At 37.5% G+C, this 15,992-nt stretch overlaps 1 protein-coding gene across 1 annotated transcript in view; it reads right to left on the bottom strand.

Annotated features, from left to right (window-relative positions):
- The window catches only part of MARCHF3 (membrane associated ring-CH-type finger 3), a 153,860-nt gene that overhangs the window by 124,067 nt on the left and 13,801 nt on the right, over nucleotides 1-15,992 (bottom strand). The window lies entirely within an intron of this gene.

The raw sequence follows: 15,992 nt of genomic DNA, 5'->3' as shown, positions 1-15,992 counted from the left end.
GTACCAGTACCATGCTGTTTTGATTACTGTAGCCCTGTAGTATAGTTTGAAGTCCGGTAGTGTGATGCCTCCCACTTTGTTCTTTTTGCGTAGAATTGACATGGCTATGTGGGCTCTCTTTTGGTTCCATATGAAGTTTAAGGTGTTTTTTTCCAGTTTTGCAAAGAAGGTCATTGGTAGCTTGATGGGGATAGCATTGAATCTGTATGCTGGAGAGGATGTGGAGAAATAGGAACACTTTTGCACTGTTGGTGGGAGTGTAAATTAGTTCAACCATTGTGGAAGACAGTGTGGCGATTCCTCAAGGACCTAGAAATAGAAATTCCATTTGACCCAGCAATCCCATTACTGGGTATATATCCAAAGGATTACAAATCGTTCTACTATAAGGACACTTGCACACGAATGTTCACTGCAGCACTGTTTACAATAGCAAAGACCTGGAACCAACCCAAATGCCCATCGACGATAGACTGGATAGGGAAAATGTGGCACATATACACCATGGAATATTATGCAGCCATCAAAAACGATGAGTTTGTGTCCTTTGTAGGGACATGGATGAACCTGGAAACCATCATTCTCAGCAAACTGACAGAAGAGCAGAAGATCAAACACCGCATGTTCTCACTCATAGGTGGGTGTTGAACAATGAGAACACATGGACACAGGGAGGGGAACACTACACACTGGGGTCAGTTGGGGGGAAATAGGGGAGGGACGGTGGGGGTTGGGGAGCTGGGGAGAGATAGCAAGGGGAGAAATGCCAGATGTAGGTGATGGGGAGGAAGGTAGCAAATCACACTGCCACGTGTGTACTTATGCAACAATTTTGCATGTTCTTCACATGTACCCCCAAACCTAAAATGCAATAAAATAAATAAATGGAAAAAAAAAAAGAAAAATTCTTGATTCAAACTATAAAATCTGCCTCTCCTCTCTCCTCCATGGTACCACTCTGCCTTTAGTTGCTCAGGCCAAAAACTCAGGAGTCATATTTGCTTCCTTTTCATTCCTCACCCCACACATCCAATTTATTATCAGGTCCTGTTTTTCTGCCACCTTGAAATCATATACTTCGTTCCTTCTCCACTGTCACCCTACCCAAGCCATCATTGGATCTCCTCTAATTAGTTGCCTTGTTTCCACTTTTGTCCCTGTACAATCAATTCTTCACATAGCAGCCAGCGATCAGGGTGCCCATAGGATGCAAGTGAGTCACAGTGAAGTTGGTCCCAGCCAGTAAGTCCTTGAGCACTGGGCAGTATGTAACATGCAGGAGGATAGGAATAATTTGGATTTATAGTGCCAGTGATCTCATGGCATCACTACACTTTGAACAGGCTAGCATGAAATACTTTACAGACGATTCAAGGAAGAGAGCTGTAATCACTTGGATGCATGCCACTTAGAACACGACAGAATGGACACTACACAGAGTGACACATTCCAGAGGATATGGAATGAAAAACAGAGTAAGACCAAGGATGAATTGAGTAGACTTAGTGAAGAATGACATGGTACAAAAGGATTTAAAGAATGAAGCTGGAAACCAACAATATCCAGCCACCAGGAAGACGTTAACCCTATCACAAGTGATGAAACCAGTTAAGAATTCCAGCCAAATGGCAAGGCCTTGAAGGGAAAAGATCTCACATTATCTCAGGCCTGATAGCATTTGTCTGGTGATTATCAGAACACTAAGCAGTAGAGATGAGGGTTTTATTTTAAATGTTTGTTAGTTTTCAAGTTCCTTTCCTACCACTTGTTTAAGTCTGGTTTGCATATAACCAGCATAGTTTTGTGACTGTGAAAGATGTATCAGCCTGTCACTATTTTTGGTGGCTCTTTCATTAAAACAAATGCCTGTTTTATTTGGATGGGCACAGAAACTTATATAAAAGTTCTACAGGGAAGAGATGGGCACAGAGATGGAAAGCAATTTCACCAGCCCCAAACTGGAGTAAACAGTTACTATAGTTACTTAGGGTTGGCTTGTTTTCTGCACTGATGTAAAAATGCTTAGTTATGTTAGCATTCCAGTGCTGCATTGGCACTAAGATCACCACATCAGAGGAAAAACTGTCAACAAGCCATTTTCCAGAGCCTGGGGAACTTTGTCCTCTGGTGAAACAATATCGCTGCAGAACATTCAGAAGATGGCTGGGCCATTAGTTTCCCTTTGACATGTTTAACATACTGAGAATCCAACCCCTTCTTGGAACATTTTTCAGGGTGGGTAAGCCTCCTTTCTACAGACATAGCTCCTTTCATAAATCAAATAATATTGAGGGGTTAAGATGCAATGAATTTCTACTGGGCCAAAACTTAGCTGTTACTACAGTGGAGTACGCTGGCAGGAAACTGCTGGGAGGGAGCAATCGATAACCAGAGTGGAGAGTAGAGCAAAGCAATAGCCACAAGTCCCAGTGGACTGAAAAACTGGGGGACAGAGATTCTGTCTTATTTACCTCGTTAGCCCCAGAAACTAGCAGGTGCCCAGCATTCACAAAATGCTTGTTGAACTGACACTTGTAAAAAAGAAAAAACAAAAAAAAACCCCAGAGGTAGAAGCTTGGTAAGTGGGTGTGAAACTAGAAAAATAAGGGTTTAGGGCACTGGAGGAGTAAACAACTCTGGTGGCTGAGGGGTAAAGAGAAAAACTTACAAAAAATGGATGGAGAATGACGTGTCATGAGAGGATCCCACAAAAACATTACATTTGTTATCCACAGGTGTGCACAAATGTAATGTGGACATATTTGCACACACGTGTGTACACAAACATGGTATATACTAATAGGGAACTAGAACTTGACAGAAGAATGAAGGGTGAAGGGTTTTGGGAGAGGCCCTGTTGGTTTTAGCCCCTGCTTGCAGCACGGGGAGACGCTGAGGGAGGCTGGGGGCAGCCAGTGAGGGCAGATACCAGCTTCTGGTGGCACACAGGGTATGTGCATGTCTTGGGCAAGGCAGCTCCAGACACCCATCTCTATGGCTCTTTCTTTGTTCCACAGGAACAAATGAGCCCTTTCACAAATTCCAAAGGAGAGCCCATCTAGTCCTATTTCCTAATAGAAACCAAAATTTACCTGACAATTCACCTTGTTTTTATTATCTATATATAGCAATGAATGATCTGCTACCTATAAATAGGTTGCAAAATGGGGTTGTGCCTTTTGCAAACATTAAAGTGGAAATGGCCCTGACACAGATCAATAATGCTTGCCCATTTCCCTGTGCTGCTCTGTTTATTTTTAGCTCTTACACAGAGCCCAATATTTGTAGAAAAAACTCTGTATCACCTTCCGGAATATTACCAATTAATAAAGCAGAAATAGAATTTAAATTTACTTTATTCCTAGTATGACTTCTTTTATAGGAATAAATTCAGACTTGGAGAATTTCTTCTACTACCTCATTATCTAGATTCGGGCCTTTGGGGAAGGAGATCATGCAGCTTATAAAGTTCCATACCTCCTTTATTATTCCCTGTTTTCTTCTATTTGCCAATTTAGCCAAGTGTTCAGGTCTTTATCCCATGGGCAAAGAAGTACATGTAAATGCACATAAACTCAAAAGGAGAACTTTGCTCAGACATAGGAAGGAGTATGACCCCTCCCTCAACTTCTTTTACATGTGCATCATCACTTAGTGCATGACAGAAACAGAGTTGCAAAATTCCAGTGAAGAGCACCTTCACTGGTGCTCTTTGGCAATATAAAAGGCATATTAGAAAAAGTACTGGGCACAAAAGCAAGAAACTGGGACCCAATTCACTATACAAGTTGCCTTCCCATCTCTGTGTTTCCTAAGGAGTCTAGCACAATGTCCTCACAGCTGGCATCAGCTGATGCTGGTCAAGTAAAAAAAAAAAAGTTTCCTAAACACAAATCATATTGTGATTATCTGTTGAACGCTGAAGTTCCCGGTGGACTTGTAAACTCCTTGAAAGTCCAGAAAGAGTTCCATCCTCATGTTTGCATCCTCAGTAAAGACAAAAGCCACGCTCTGTCACTCAGGCTGGAATGCAATGGCACAATCTCGGCTCATTGCAACCTCTGCCACCCACATTCAAGTGATTCTCCTACCTCAGTCTCCAAGTAACCTGAGACTACAAGCACCCGCCACCACATCTGGCTAATTTTTATATTTTTAGTAGAGATGGGGTTTCACCATGTTGGCCAAGCTGGTCTTGAACCCCTGGCCTCAAGTGATCCACCAGTCTTGACCTCCCAAAGTGTTGAGATTACAGGTGTGAGCCACTGCACCCGACCAGGAAGTCTTGATTGAAAGATCAGATTACATTACCATGTGACCCCGGGTAGGTCGTACAACTCCATAAGGCACTCACATCCTCATCCAGGGGGTTTTACTGGAGCCCATGACAACAGCCATCAATGGGTATGTGATTTCTCTGAAATTCTGGGCAAAATTTTATTTAGCAGAATATGTGTATCATTTTTCTGATAAGTGAGTATATATCTTTTATTGTCTCAAAGGGGTCTGTGACTGTGCTCTGCCCCAAAAAGTTTAAAGATCTTTAGCCTATACTAGGCTAAACATAGTAGTAATCTTCAGAATTATTAGATCATGAATCCCAATACTAAGAAGCTTTTAAGTATGCATGTCATGTTCATGCAATAGATATGTACTCACGTACTATATTAGGTACATTATAAAACTAACATCAAAATTACAAAAGCATGAAATAAATATAAAATAAACCATACTTAAAAGATTTTTGGCCAGGTGTGGTGGCTCACACCTGTAATCCCACCACTTTGGAAGGCTGAGGTGGGCAGATTACTTGAGATCAGAGGTTTGAGACCAGCCTGGCCAACATGGTGAAACCTCATCTCTACTGAAAAAAACAAAAATGGCTGGGCACGGTGGCTCACACCTGTAATCCCAGCACTTTGGGCACTTTGGGAGGCCAAGGCGGGCGGATCATGAGGTCAGGAGTTCAAGACCAGACTGCCCAATATGGTGACACCCTATCGCTACTAAAAATACAAAAACCAGCCAGACATGGTAGCGCATGCCTGTAGTCCCAGTTACTTGGGAGGCTGAGGCAGAAGTGGGTGACACAGTGAGACTCTGTCTCAAAAAAAAAAAAAAAGATTTTCTTTAAAGATATCTAATAGTACAAATCCTTTTTGTCTTACCAAATAATCACTATTTTTACCCAGAGCAATGTGATTGAATGTGTTTCATTATGTTTGATAATCTAGCTTTAATTATTTGTGATATGTTAATTTTGAAGTCTAGCTCTAAGTTCAATATATTTTACATAGCTGAGTTTTAAGGGCTCTCATTGTTTTAGGCAATAAATTCACACACCCTGTAAACATTTGCAAACACTTTTTCACAATGTTCTCTTTAAAATGGTTGTTATTTTCTTTCTTATTGTTAAAATGACACCTTTACCTTGAAAGAACATATTCATTATGTTTAGTTTTTTAAAAAAATGACTGCTAGGTAGCACACTACTGAAATTGCTTGTTATCACAGAAATCGTTAACAAAATATGAAACACTTTCCTTTTCATAAAGAGAAAAATGAATATAACTATCTGTAAGCTTGACAATCTTCATTAAGCATTTTTCAACAAGGTAATCAACAAACTTCTAAGAGGTACAAAAGATTTTCATGGTCCTTTCTCAATTTACCACATTGTATTATATGGCTTCTACTGTACAAGATAGTGAAGTCTCGTTTTTATAAAATTAACAACATTAGTAACGTCCCACAGCCTTTCGTGTACCTCTGGTTTTAACATCCTGGCTGTACAAGCTTGCTTATGAATGATGCAGTGAATGAATTTATGTCTTGTAATGTTACCCTGGAATCTGTCTCAAGGAAACAGCTGCTTCTGAAAACTACTTAGTTTTTGTTTTTTTTTTTTTTTTTTTCATAAAACATTGTCAGAAAGATTGTGAACAGATCTGTGGTGGTGGCTCACCAAAAATCTCTTAGTATATTTCATCAGTGAAACAAAGTAATGAGCAAGATAGATCTAACATCTTCCAAACATAAAACAAGCCTTTTGTCTTCATGATTTGATCTAATATAATACTTGTTTCTTCAAGATTTTGGCAACATTTTCTATAATTCCTTCAACAGCATTTTTCTGACAAAGAAATTTATTTTAAATAGATATTATTTTCAACATATTATATTGTCTTGCTTTAGGAAGAAGAACAAGTGTTTCTTAAAGATACCTGACTTTTTTTAACTTTTGCATACAAGTAAAAAAAACAAAACAAAACTTTAAAAGAGGTTTCAAAACACATATTTAGTAAAGTTTTATAAAGATTCTTAGGTAAATTTAAATATTGATGAAAAATTATAGAAGTTATTCTTCATGTTTTTTCTAATCATGGTATCTTCATATTGTCATTAAGAAATTTCTCAAGGTCAAGTATACGCTTCATTCCAATACATTCATTCTTAATGATAGTAGATATAAATTTTTATTTCAATTAGTTATTGCTACAGTTTTGAGTTTTGGGGACTAACTTATAAGATCTGATTGGATTGTTATTGTTTTTAATTCCCAATTTGGTTTATTTTACGTTAAAGTAGCAACTCCATATTTATATTGTTCATTTGTGCTAGCTTACACAAATAGTGAGGACATCTTCAAACATGTTTTGTTTTTGTTTTTATTCTATTTTTTTCAGAATTCTTTTTAAGCTACTTGGCCTTTTAGCTGAGGGCTAGCATATTTAAAACTAATTAATATCCTGCAAATCAACCTAAGTGGGCACACGTAAATACAGTGCATCATGCTGCAGACGTGAGGGAACCATGGCTGAGCTCAGCATGCTGAGGAAAATCTAGTCCTCCTTCAGAACACATCATGTATCTTACTTAACACGTAACCTTCTAACCTAAATAACTGGGGAGGGTGCAAAAGTCAATGTTATATATTAGTAAACATTTTTTTTTCCTTTGGGTATAAAAAATACATTAAAGGTCTAGTATTTTCTTCCCATACTCCAATGGTTTATCTTGCAAACTCCACTCTCTTAGAAACCTTGGTCTAGATAATCTCTAGTGACATTTCCAACTGAAGATGAAAAATTAATGAATGTTATGCTACAAGGACACTGTTCTCATTGTTTGACTGTTCGAAGAACTCTTGGATAACCCCCAAACTCATGTTTCTTTCCTAGTGGCTCCAGAGAAACCCTCCAACCAAAAGCCCATTGAGAGAGGAATCAAGTGAGATTACTGGGGTGAGTTTTCTCCTGCAGTCACTTAGAAGAGAGTATGGGTGAATTCATTCAGAGTTGGGAGAAGAACTGGGTAATGTCAATAAGTCTGTCTCATAGCAAAATTACTCAGCACACACAAATCGCATTTGGAAGCCTAAAAGCTGCAAGTGGGAGGGACATGATAGGGTCATGTGTTTTCATAGTTGTTGCTCTGGACAGCTCTATTTTGTGTGGCAAGAAGAAATAAACTGTATTCCCTTATGTGGATAGTAAAAGTTTTCTAGATTTAGAGTCTTTATCACACGGATTATTTGCTTTGAACATGGTTTTTCGCAGTTTCTACCCTGGGGTGCAGGAGTTCAATACGTCCAGTCTGTCCCACTGCAGTCAGTGGTAACCAAGTCATATGGCAGGCAGCCGGCCAGACAACCTGGTCCAGTGACCAAACCTTATTCTAAAATCCTAAAAGGACAGTCACAAACATTTAGGAGATGTTATTTCTTTAAAATTTTTTTCTTTTTTACCTGCTAGCTTTAGCTCAAAGGATGGGAGAGGAGACGTTATTTTTATAGCAGCGGGATCTGGTTATCTATACGCAAAATCTTTTTAAGGTACTAAGTTACAATAACATAGGTAGGTTTTCAAATAAAGGAAGACAGGACTAAAAGATTTTCTCCAGAATCTGTCCAAATTTCCTCCACAAATACTGTTTTTCTCCTGTTCTTATAAAGAATTCCCCAAGATTCCAAAGCCCAATTCCTTTCAGGGGTTAAGCATTCTCATAACCAGAATCCTTCCCAAAAGCAAGGATAATTAACCCTTGGGAAATTAAACTGATTAGTTATGTCTGTGTTTGGGAAAAGGTAGGTGTAAAGAATATAGATACCATTCAGTATCTATATTATTTCTTCAGAAAAATGTTTTGTTAACAAAAAGAAGAAAAATTATCCAATCTAGGTTGTTTTTCTGAGATTCTGCCCATATTCTCTATTATCAGAGAGAACTAAAGATAATAAAAGATTATTTGTGTCTCATTTAAAGTTATAATTCCCTTTCCACTTGTCAAAAATGACAAATGACTCTTATAAATGACATCTTTATTTGTGCTACTTCTTTACACACAGGTTTATAATCACCTGTATTGCATTTCCTATATAAAGGGACAGAATTAACCTTGTGACTCTCAACTGGGTTCCTGTTACATGTTTGCATATGGGATTTCCCCTCTATTTTTCCATGAAACTGGATTCTCCACACCTCACTAACCCCAACCAGCCAACACTCTGCCCCCCAAAATCTTGTTTCTTTTTGTATTAAAGTATGAAACCTATTGGTTACTTTTGCTTAGAGTTTGTGATCAGACACATTTAGTTGGGCTCTTCAATGCAACACAGGTAAAAGAAACAGCCAAAATAGCAACTTAGGCAGCTAACTAGTAACCTGGTGAGTATTACCCTTATGATGGAAAGTTACCAACTGGATGCCAACTTTACATTTCTCTACATACAAGAAGGAATAATAAACAGACTTGAAAGATGAATACAATCATGTAGTGTTAACATTAGAACAAGCCTGTACAAATGATCCAGTTTTCTGTTCCTTTCTCAGAAGAGGAACCTGGTGATTCCTGGTGACTTTCCACATCCACTTCCAGTCAGAGACAGAGCCTGAACCACAGCTCAGGGTTCTGAGTGGGGTTGAGGTAGAATGGAAGACATTGACTTCAAAGAGAAATATTGAAGGTCAAAGAGCTCTTCAGTAACTAAAATTAGGTAACCAATTTCATAAGGTGCTAAGGGGTTATACAAGACACATAAAGATTTACATATTTATTAGCTATTCATACATTTAGGAAACTTAGAAAGGAGAACCAAAATTAACATGTTTCATTTCAAAGCAAAAATGTATTTTGTTTACTCCTAGATATTTTTCCAGCATGTTTCCACCAACCTCTGTCAACTCACACTCCCTGACAGATTCCTAGAGAATGAGCTAAGCCTATATAGCCCACAAACAGCTCACTTTGTGAGGGCTGAGAACCAGACCCACAGTGGCGCATCCACGCCCAACTGTCCTGTCTCTTGCATTTACTCCAATCAGAAGCCAGCAGACCTCCTACTGCCAACAACCCCTAGAATGTTCATTCTGGAGAAATGTCTGTGAAGGGCTGAGCTTCCAATCCCTTTCCTTAATATACTATCCCTGGATCAAGCATGAAAATCTAGCCTCTGTATTTAAGCTAGAGATGAAATAAAGACTCAAAATACTGTCAAAATACTTTTTCCACTGAGGAATATTATTCAGCCTTGAAGGAAATTATGACATATACTACAACATGAATGAACCTCGAGGACACTATGCCAACTGAAATGTTGGTTACAAAAGACAAGTACTGTGTGATTCCACCTCAATGCAGTAGAGTAGTCAAAATCACAACAAGGAGAATAGCGGTTGCCAGGAGCTTGGGGAAGGGAGTTTTGTAAGATGAAAAGAATTCTGTAGATGGATAGTGGTGATGGTTGCACAACATAATGAATGTATTTACTACCACTGAACTGTACACTTAAAAATGATTTAAGATGGGCCAGGTGCAGTGGCTCACACCTGTAATCCCAGCACTTTGGGAGGCTGAGGAGGGCAGGTCACGTGAGGTCAGGAGTTTGAGACCAGGCTGGACAAGATGGCAAAACCCCATCTCTACTAAAAATACAAAAAATTAGCCAGGCATGGTGGCCAGCGCCTGTAATCCCAGCTACTCGGAAGGCTTAGGCAGGAAAATTGCTTGAACCTGGGAGGTGGAGGTTCCAGTGAGTTGAGATCATACCACTGCACTCCAGCCTGGGTGACAAGAATGAAACTCTGTCTCAAAAAACAAAACAAAACAAAAATGATTTAAGATGTTAAATTTTATATTATATACATTTTACTACACAAAATAATATAAATTATAAAAAATACTTTTTCCATGGAGCCTCCATACTACTCACTTCCTCTCTTAAAAGTGATAACCCGCATGAAATAATCCTAGTTCAAAAATAGAATGTTTTAATCTGCGTTACTGACTTTTGGAAATGTGTGCCTAGGAAGATCTCTGAGATTTAAGCAATAAACTATCCACTCGGTACACTGAATCCATAAGCCAGGGTGCTTCTGTGAAGGACTCTATGCTGGAGGTGAATGAATAAGGCTCTGATGATTGATCCAAATGCAATCATCGCGGCATGCCTCTAACTACTCATCCAAATAACCTCAAGCTCTTTGGGCATGTGTTCAACTGCTCAGTCTAGCATGAAGGGATGGCTATGCTCACAATCCAAGGCTCTATCCTGGTCTGTGCCCAAAAAATGAGGTATTGTCTCTCATTTGGGTAAGCAGCAGAGGATTGCTTTTTTTCCCTAGCCTTTTGCTTAAAAATTAGAGTACGCAAGTATGTTTGCAAAAATTAGGTATCTTATGTGGTGAAAATTCCTACATATAAATAACAAATCTTTCTCATGTTTCCTGTTAAGAAAAGAAAAAGGAAACGGGATTCCCTCAAAGTGTACTCTTCCCCCACATCCCTATATTATCACACCTTCAAATATGAAGATTTTAAGAGAATTCATTTTTAACTGTTTGGTTATTCCTTGTTAACAGTTTCAAACATCAGGTGAACCTACAGCTATGACTATATAGAGTTGATTATTGATTTCCATGGGTACCTATAGAATGTAAAAGCTGCCATTTTAATTGGCATTCAGAGGTCTGCCAATGTGCAAACCCAAGCAGTTCAATTATTTTACCCAACTGGGAGGGTTAGTTATCTAGAAACAAATGGAATCACAGATTAAAAGGTTGTCCTGGCTAATATCTTCCAGTTGGTCTACAGTTAGTTCAGTCCTGTTGAGTCCCTCCACTTCTTTAGAAGACCAATGCAGCAAGCATAGTGAGACATAGTGCTTGGGCCTCTAATCTTAGTTGTGACATTTCCTGTCTCATGTTCTACCATCAATAGTGACCTACTTGCTATACCATGTGATTTTCCAACTGGGGCTTTTGATGCTCACACATGGGAAACACAATTATTTTTATATTTAGCACAAATGTAGCCATGAAATTTTTCAAATGATTTCCAGTTCAAGATATCCACACTAATCTTATTTTGTGGCAATCTTTTTTTTTTTTTTTTTTTTTTTGCTCTGTCATTTAGAAACATTGTAATAGTTGTGAACCATTAAAACAAAACTTTCACCTTTTTAAAAAAAGTAATCTGTGAAAATGCCACATTATGTCAGCATCTAGTAAATTGAAAACTAACTAGCAAAAAATGAAAGAATCATGTCCTAGTTACTTATCTTGTTTGAAGAACTGGCTACAAATGACCTTTGTTGAAAGTGATAGGAAACAATATTTCTAGTATCATTGAGGTTTGAAATCATTAGAGAAGTGAAAATAACTTAATAATGATCAAGATTAGACAAAAACTACTAATACTCAGAGATAGAACAGAAGTATACAAAAAGACAGAGACACAGGATGTGTTAAGTAAAACTATCGGCAAAAACTAAAAGCTCACTGAAAAACAGTACACACTAAGATTGCAAATACCTAGCAAGAAAGCCTTGCAACACAACAAAACATGCCTGAGGGTACCTCAGTAAAGTTGGTTTACTAGGCAAAGTAAAATTGTCATTCATTTTTCGAAATTAAGAAGAAGGCAATCAGTGCAAATTTATGTGTGTATGTAACACAGCAAATGACTGTTCAAAATTTTAAGTCTTTTCTTGTTAGCCTTAATACACAACCTTAAAGAAGTGAATACAGTCCAACACTCTCATAAAGAATAACTCATTCCATGTCACTTGTGACTAAGCATACTCCCAACACTCAACTGAATCTCTAAAACAGATGTCAGGAGTCTGCAATACACCTATTTAAGTGAATTTTCAAAACCCTGTGGCTACACCAACTAGAAAACAGCTGCTTTTGTGAATCATAATGAACCTTTCAAATCACAGCGTTCACACATGGAAAAGCACATGTTTCACTTTGCCTCTGCCAAAGAAGCCTCACAGTCACCCCCCAAAATACTTGAGAAATATTCCAGCAATGTGTGTGTATCCGCTATGGACTCTTATTGCTACTGCTTCTGCTATATATTTTGTTATAACCTCATGCTGTTTTTCACCCACATAGCTTAGAAAGCAACAACAAAAAAATAAAAAATAAATAAAGAAGAAAGGAAAAGAAAAGCTTCTGTTAATCCAGGGCTAAATTCACTGTATATAAAAATTGCTGTCAAAGGCAGGGTCTCAAGAGCTTACTAAACCATGCACCCATTTAACTTAAATAATAATAATACATTGACCCAGCCCTTTAATTTCCGATCTCATTTTCACCTGATGAGTTCTCACACAATTACACACCCAAATCTACCCAGGTTATTAAGCGAAGAGGAAAGGGATCCTTGCCAGGATCCATAAGAAGAAAGTACAATGCAGACATCATAGCACCCTCTTCCTTTCTTTTTTTGACTTGTCTCTGATGCATAACATAAACACAATCTGGATGAATTACTCTCACATACAGACCAATGGAACAGAACAAAAAACCCAAAAATTAATTAATCCATGTATATAAGGCCAACCGATTTTTGACAAAGGTGCCAAGAGCAACCATTGGAGAAAGGACCGTTTCTTCAATAAATGGTGCTAGAAGCAATGGATATCCATATGCAGAAGAATGAAACTGGATGCTACCTCTCATCCTACACAAAAATCAACTCAAAATGGATTAAAGGCCTAATTATAAGACCCAAAACTATAAAACAACTGGAAGGAAACAGAGGAAATGCTTCAGGACATTGGTCTGCGAAAAGATTTTATGAGTAAGAACTCAAAAATACAGGCAGCTAATGCAAAAATAAGTAAACGGGATTATATAAAACTAAAATTCTTCTTCATAGCAAAGGAAAAAAATCAACAGTGAAGCAATAACTTGAAGAATAGAATATCTGCAAACTATTCATCTGATAAGGGATTAATATCCAGAATATATAGAGAACTCAAACAACTCAATAGCAAAAAATCAAATAATCCATTTTAAAAATGAGGCAACAAGTATATGGAAAAATGCTCAGCATCACTACTAGAGAAATTCAAATAAAAACCACAATGAGATAAGTCACCCCAGATAGAATGGCTGCTATCAAAAAGACAATCTTATATACTGCTGGTGAGAATGCAAACTAGTACAGCCATTATTGAGAGCAGTATAGAGATTCCTCAAAAAACTAAAACCAGAACTACCATATGATTCAGCAATCCCACAATTGGGAATTTATCCAAAGGAAAGGAAGTTGATATACTGAAGAGATATCTGCAGCCCCATATTTATTATAGTACTATTCACAATAGCCAAATATGGAATCAACCTAAGTGTTCATCAATGGATGAATGGATTTAAAAAATGTGGTATATATACACAATGGAATACTATCCAGCCATAAAAAAGAATGAAATTCTGTCATTTTGCAGCAACGTGGATGGAAATGGAGGACATTATGTTAAGTAAAATGAGCCAGGAACAGAAAGCTAAATACTGTATGTTCTCACTCATGAGCAGAAGCTAAAAAAGTTGATCTCACAAAGGTAAAAAGCAGAACACCTATTGCTAGAGGTTAGAAAGAGTAGGAGGAAGTTGGAGATCGAGAGAAATTTGTTAAAGGATATAAAATTCCAGCTATGTAGGAGGAACAAGTTCTAGTGTTTTATAGTACTGTAGAATGACTATGGTTAACAATGATATATAGTTTCAGATAGCTAGAAGAGATATATTAAATGTTCCCAACACAAAGAAATGATAAATGTTTGCAATGATAGATATGCTAATTACCCTGATCTGATCACTACACATTGTACATACTGAAACATCACTATGTATCCTATAAATATGTACAATTATTATTTGTCAGTTAAAAATAAATAAATTTGAGAAATTACTTTCAAATACGGATTATTTTATTTACCATAAAATTTAGATATGTTTTTGAAAATATGATACAGGAAGTTTAGCTCAGAGGTGTATTTCATAGTAAGCTACTCTAACAAGTTTTTTTGTAGGTGGAACACCCAAGCACTAGAAAACGATGTCAAGTAGGCTTAGACTGACAACACATGCAGAGACAACAGAGCTTTGAAGTCACCTGGGGAAAGGTTGAGGGAAGATGAGCAGGGAGGAGGGGAAAGTGAAGTTCTTGTCAATGATAAATGATTTATTTGGCTGAATGGGAAAGTCACACTGCAAGCTCCAGAAAATAATGCCTCCCAATGTAGTTGGCAAATGACACAACAACCCACAGAATGACAGGGAAGGAAAAAAACACAAAAGCACACACTTGAGTGGAGAAGGTCCTGAGCTGAAAGCCAGAGAAAAAGACTTTGGAGGAAAGTATTCTGTTTCATTTTTGTCAACCCCCTCTAAGCTAATATCTGAGGTAAAGCTATTTTTCAACTTGTACTTTTATGATGACCTCAGAATCACTAAGAACATAGTTCTAAGAATAAAACATTTTAGTGGACACAGTACCCCACTCTTTATCCATGGGTTCACTTTCTGCAGTTGCAGTTATCCTTGGTCAGCCATGGCCTGAAAATATAAAATGCAAAATTCCAGAAACAAAGAATTCTAAGTTTTAAACTGTGCACCATTCTGAGTGGCATGATGAAATCTCACACTGGCCCACTCCATCCCACCTGGATATGCATCCTCCCTTTGTCCAGCGCATCCACACTCCCTGCCTGTCAGTCACATACTAGCCCTCTACATTAACAGATCAACTGTTGCCATATTGTAGTACTTGTGTTCAAGGGACCCTTACTTGACTTAATAATGGCCCTAAGAGTAGTGATGCTGCCATACTGATACAACTGTTCTACTTTATTATTTGTTATTGTTGTTAATTTCTACTGTACCTAATTTATATGTTAAACTTTATCATAGGTAAGTATGTATAGAAAAAACACAGTACATATAGGTTTTATTAATAACTAATTAGTTAATAGTTTCAGGCATCCACTGTGGGTCTTAGAACACATCCCCTGCAGACAAGGGGGCACTACTGTTATGAGTTCAAATGAAAAGTTATGTGTATTATATACAAATAAAACAATTTTATTTTTTAAATGAATTTGCCACTGCAAATGATCAAGCAATTATAATCCTCCCAGTTTGCAATTTAGTCTTATAAGTACCTTCATGTTTAAAAGATATGTCAAATTAAAAGTGGCATCCTTAAAACTGCAATCAATTAAAAGAACTAAAGTTGAGTATTACTCAAATTTCCCTCTTGTACAAATGCTCCTCAACTTACAAGGGGGTTATGTCTTCATGAACCCAACATAAGTTTTTCAACTTATATTGTATACCAAAATGCTTTAATACACCTAGAACATCATAGTTTAGCTTAGCCTACCTCAAACATGCTCAAAACACTTATATTAGCCCACCATGGGGCAAAACTATTTTAGCCTATCATGGGGCAAATCTATTTTATAATAAAGTGTTGAACATCTCATGTAACATATTGAACACTATGCTGAAAGTGGAAAGCAGAATGGTTGTTTGGGTACCATCATAAAGTCGAAAAAAGTCAAACCGTCATTAAGTCAATGACTATTTGCACTAAGTTCTCTTGAGACAACTTTACATAATACTACTATATCAAAGAACTTTGATATCTGTATCTTTTTTCATCCTCAAATAAAATGATGAGGGTTTTTTTTTTTTTTT

Source organism: Cebus imitator, unplaced genomic scaffold, assembly GCF_001604975.1.
Source record: "Cebus imitator isolate Cc_AM_T3 unplaced genomic scaffold, Cebus_imitator-1.0 Scaffold275, whole genome shotgun sequence".
Taxonomy (NCBI): Eukaryota; Metazoa; Chordata; class Mammalia; order Primates; family Cebidae; genus Cebus; species Cebus imitator.
This window is presented reverse-complemented; position numbering and strand designations above follow the sequence as displayed.